The sequence below is a fragment of the Mizuhopecten yessoensis genome, unplaced genomic scaffold (genome assembly GCF_002113885.1).
Source record: "Mizuhopecten yessoensis strain PY_sf001 unplaced genomic scaffold, ASM211388v2 scaffold3229, whole genome shotgun sequence".
NCBI classification, from domain to species: Eukaryota; Metazoa; Mollusca; class Bivalvia; order Pectinida; family Pectinidae; genus Mizuhopecten; species Mizuhopecten yessoensis.
Window position 1 is genome coordinate 2,300,539 of NW_018404940.1, and position 6,071 is coordinate 2,306,609.

The following is a 6,071-nucleotide window of genomic DNA, read 5'->3' on the forward strand; positions in this document are numbered from 1 at the left end:
CTGAAGAGATGTATCTCATTTCACCTGTCTGCAGTACAGTTGTAGCTCACTGAAGAGATGTATCTCATTACACCTGCCTGGAGTACAGTTGTAGCTCACTGAAGAGATGTATCTCATAACACCTGTCTGGAGTACAGTTGTAGCTCACTGAAGAGATGTATCTCATTCCACAAGTCTGCAGTACAGATGTAGCCCACTGAAGAGATGTATCTCATTCCACCTGTCTGCAGTACAGATGTAGCTCACTGAAGATATGTATCTCATTTCACCTGTCTGGAGTACTGATGTAGCTCACTGAAGAGATGTATCTCATTACAACTGTCTGGAGTACAGTTGTAGCTCCCTGAAGAGATGTATCTCATTACAACTGTCTGAAGTACAGTTGTAGCTCACTGAAGAGATGTATCTCATTACACCTGTGTGGAGTACAGATGTAGCTCACTGAAGAGATGTATCTCATTCCTCCTGTCTGGAGTACAGATGTAGTTCACTGAAGAGATGTATCTCATTACAACTGTCTGAAGTACAGTTGTAGCTCACTGAAGAGATGTATCTCATAACACCTGTCTGGAGTACAGTTGTAGCTCACTGAAGAGATGTATCTCATTACAACTGTCTGGAGTACAGTTGTAGCTCACTGAAGAGATGTATCTCATAACACCTGTCTGGAGTACAGTTGTAGCTCACTGAAGAGATGTATCTCATTACACCTGTCTGGAGTACAGATGTAGCTCACTGAAGAGATGTATTAATGAAAAATATATAAATAATAAGAGATAACGAAGTGTCAACTAAACAGTAACTTCAAATCAATTATACTTTAAATATTAACAATTGAATATGAACAAAGAAAAAATTTACATGGAGACCATTGAAAAATATACAAAAATAATATGACCAGATATCCGTAAAGAGAGTATTCTGCTTCATCATCCCCCTTGAAAATGTAGGTTCAATCCAAGCAATGTCATGTCCTCCTAGGGAGTAAATAGGTAGACTAGTGACAACAATGTACCAATGAACATACTAAAAAACATTGTTCCTTAGTTCACACATAGCATCATCCCAACGAGACCATGAAAGGGATCATAAAACTTATCTGTATTCCTCAATAACCTGCATATTTGGAAACCATGAAGTTTATCTGTCGGTAGTCTCAACCTGTCGAGCAAATCATGGTATTCGGAAAAATCTTGGAACAGTTGCACATTGTAGGTTTTGGTGCGGGGATGTTGATGTCAAGAAAGGGAAAATTCACAATCAGCAAAATGTAAGCGGTCCATTTTGATAATATTGTAATTGAAGATTGAGGAAAAGTTTGAGGTCTTGCAACGTGTAAAACATGGTTGGAGAATGGATCGAAATGTATTGAATTAATGGGGTAACATAAATGTAATTAAATTGCACTTGCCGAATGATAAAAATATGTAAACTCCATAAACAGGGGAGGTTGGAATGCTGCTACTGATCTCCTACAACTTCCAGAGAAAATCAAATTGTCATATCTTATGATGTCGAACAGATTTTGTCTGGCGACGCTTTGTTAACTACAGGTTTACACGCCGCTGATCGTAAAATTCAATTCATCATAACTCGGTCAATTTTCAAATATCAAATCAAAATTTGGTATAGAGGTGTATTATAGTCATATTAACAACACATGTTCTGATGTCGCTGACTTTATTCAATATTTATAGATATTTTGTCTGGTGACGCTTGTTGTCACTTGAAGGTGCTTGTTGTTGGTTGAAAACGCTTTTAAGGGTGACCGCCCGTCGTTCAAGTATCAAAGTTGACAAAAATGATTGAAAAGAATTACAAATGTCGACTTCAAAGGAAAAGCTGCGTAAATAGAACTTATCTAATTTGACACAAGTTAAGAAGAGTTAATAATCCAAACAATGTACATAAAATAGTTCCAGCATATTAGTATTATTGTTATTATTATGTCACTCGATCGAATAAATTAAATGAAAGTTTGTAGTTTAAAACATAGGGACCTGACATTTTTGTACAGCTATATTTGAACCTAAACTTAAAGGTGTTCAGAGTAATTTTACATGTTTAAGGGGTTTAGATCGACTTTCGGTAAAAATGACACCCCAATGATCATATAACACACCTTAGTTTAGGTCCAAATAGAATCAAGTAAAGAATCAGTTCTGGAATCAAAACTGGGTAAAGATTTGCCAATATCCTCTATGTTTGAGATAGAGCTAAAATAATTATTTAGAATATTTGCTTTATTATCATCATCATATTCAATATTTCCATTACAAGGATTAACTAGTGGTGGAATAATCCCCTTAGAACCCGACTGTTTTAATAATTTACGAACTAGTCTCCAATATGACTTAGAATTATTGGTATTAAGATTATCTATAATATCACCAACACTATTATAAAATATTTCTTTTGCATACTTTTTCTTATTATTAACCTTATTTCTTTGTCTTTTAAATTTCTCTAAGTTGGACTTAACACGTTTAACGGCGTTATGGAACCGGTCTCGTAACTGATAGCTTTTCTTCATTGGGAATTCATCCACAGTTTATCACGAGGTCTTATAAAAACTGTTTTTTAGGTATACATTCTTTAACAAGTTTCAAAAATTGCTCAGTAAATTCAAAACAATTAATTTTTTCATTTTTTTTCATTTTGTAATATTTTTTCTGCATTCTACCACCATTTCTAACCTTTTTAATATGTGGTACGTGTCACATCTGCTATATTTAACATACTTGCCTAACAAATTCCTTTTTTTTAATTCCTCAGCAGCAGATTTCATGTGTATATATGCATAAATCTTACTGAGGTATACATATGTACATATAAAGTAAACATAATAAATTCAAAACAAAACATGCTACATCAACAGAAATAAAGTTTTGAAAAAGTGTAGGCCAATCAAAAGTATCTATGAAAAAAATGTGTTTAAAACCATTCAACATCTTCCCAATAACCAAGAGGCCTAGATAAATGGTAGTTGGCCAGTATGTACATAGTACAGACTACAGAGTGCTATTAAGTTAACTCAAATAAATTACCTTGAGCCACTTTCAACATCAAATGGGTCAAATATGTAAAAACCATTAAACAACTTCTTCTCAATAACCAAGAGGCCCAGAGTATTGATACTTGAGCAGTAGGTACCTGACATGAAGTGCTATAAAGATTCCACAAATGAATGACTTTGACCTTCTTTCAAGATCACAAGAGTCAAATGTGTTTAAAACTATTCAACATCTTCTGAATGACCAAGAGGCCTAGAACATTGATATTTGGCCAGTCGATACATGGGACATAGTGCTATAAACATTCCATAAATAAATGACCTTGCCATACTTTCAAGGTCACAGGTGTAAAATATGCAAATACTTTAAACAACTTCTTTTGCAATTACAAGGAGGTCCTGGGTAATGATATTTGACCAGTAGCGTGGTGGGAAAGAGAAGTATAAAATTTCATTCTGTCAGGAACTTTCTCTAGACAAGGAGACACAATATATGGAAATATTTGCAAAATAACTTTTATTGAGATTAATTTCCGATGATTGATCAAATATTCAGGTGAACATACAGGCCCCCTGTGCCTCTTGTTAAGGGTGTCAGTCTAGTGGTCCATGTAACGCTTTACCTTCCGGATCACCCATGTTCTCCTCCTTTTTTGTGCAGGTTTATCGTTTTATTTTGCAGATATTTCATTAGACCTTTGAGAGTTTGTATTTGACTTCCCAAAAATGATCTTTGTGTCTTGGGTTTGAAAGGATATTTCTATTTGACAAACAGACCCTTCATATTTGTGTGAAAAATAGTCATTGACTTTTGAATCTGATAAATGTCAAGTTTTAATAGTTATATTAGTTATCACACCAATTAACTTAATAACATTTGTTAAAAGAGTTACATTTATAGACCTCTGTCTGCATTCTACCTGTCTCGAGGTTGTCCCCCTGAAAAATAATATAATAATATACAACATTTGATATAGCTAATCCCCCTATGTGTGTATGCCTGCGTATGTGCTGGAGATGTAGTGTGTTCTGTTTGTAGTGGGACCGTGCTGCCAACGGTATAATTTATAGTACCACCTCACTTGAATGCTACAGCACAGATACCGCAACATCTACCCACGTCATTTTATACTCCATCTGGGTTGTTAGGGTTATTTGGGCAGGAGAAAAACACTTTCTCTGAATATTCCATGCGTACGACGACTTCGGGAAAGGCCGGAGTGTTAGCCACTCGACCAATCCGCTCATAGTTCTCACAATGCGTTCGTACTCACTCGAAATTCACAAGATACTTTCATACTCCTACTACAATTTGATGGTTACATTTGCAATCGCACCCGTTAAAGCTATTCCATTCATACTTGTTCGTAATTAAATATTTTGTGCATAATTATGTGTTCTTAGATTAGAAAATGTATGTCAACTGTCGTGTAAGGTTACCATCGCCTTGGAGAAATATCTTTCTCAACAATAACCCTATATTCAGTATTAACAAATACGGTTTGTAGTACAGTGATTCGTCCACAGGTCAAGGACATGGGTTGACCACCTGACGGACAAATATTTATCTCAGAACACGCTATCTACGTTATACCGGAAAAGCAATAGTTTTAACCGACTTATATGAGATATGTATACATGTAAATATGAAATATGTGTGTTTGTTTATAATAATTGTTTAAGCAGAGACGTATATACTACATTATGTAATATATACGTCTCTGGTTTAAGGTTACATTTTTATTATAATTTGTTTTTTAAGTACCTGTACCTATATATTGTTGCGATTTTTAGATATTAATTATCAATCATAATATTTGATTGTATTATCTTTCGTTTATTCCGGGCGATTCGTTTTATTGAGAATATTCTACTTGTCTAACTTCAACAGTGTTGATCACAACTCAATATGCAGCGGACGTTTTATTGTATTTACTGAGTCATTGCAAATGTAGTGCGACAAAACACGTGCGAGCTGTGTATAAATTGATCGTGTTTGTATTCCTCTTGATTCATGTATCCCCCCCCCCCCCCCCCCCCCCCCCCCCCCCCNCTACCGTGTATTGATCTGGATGAATCTATTATGATCTACAGTGGTGAAAGGATTATACTCCTATTCATTAAGACATGAATGTAAGACATATACATATGATTGCACCTATCAAATTTTGATAATACTATACAGTAAGCTAAAACCTAATTACACGGTACTGTGCCACACAGCTAATTCGTTCTTCTAGGACTGATCGGTGATCTTACGGGACAAAACAAGCTTGAAATTCAACTTGGTCCACTCTACTATAGAAACAGAAGGGACGGTACGTAAAACTTCGTAATTATATGATTTTCAAAAAATTAGAGCTGAAGTGTCTGACTTCAAATTATATAAGTGAGTGAACTGTATATGTAATGATGTCACTACTCAAAGAGAGGGTAGGACTCACTAAATAAAAAAGAACACGCACCCACACACACCTTGTAGACTATTTAATCAAAACCAGTCCGATTCCACTTCACACCTTTATATCCTGTTAGACCAGAAAAGTAATACTTGAATCGATACCAGGTTTTTCTTTTTGAAGATTTAGGTTTACATATTCAAGAGTTTTTATCGTATTAAAATCCTTCAGGTTTGCTTAAATCTTCTACTTTTTACTGTTTCCCAGTATATCTGCAGTCTTTGTTCAAATCCAAAGAGAACGTGATCATTTTGATACCCGAATCCTTCTACCGTCTTATATCAATAAAGCTTGTCCGAAAAAAAATGTGTATTTATAATTACAAAGACATTTAAACACGTGTTATATATAAATGATTTCCCTGTTAATCCGTCTGTACGGGGTCAGCGAGTGTGGGAAAATTTCTCCCTGCCGTCATGATTCATTGACACGAATCCTAGCCGTGTGCTATCTTTAGTCTCTGTTAGACCATGTCCACCCAACTGGTCAGTATTGACCTTGACCTTATGCTCCTAAAACCACACCGTTAGTTCATGTTTTAGCAGACGTGCTGATGCAATCCAGTCGGGCTTTCCTTTGTTGTATAGAACGAAACTACA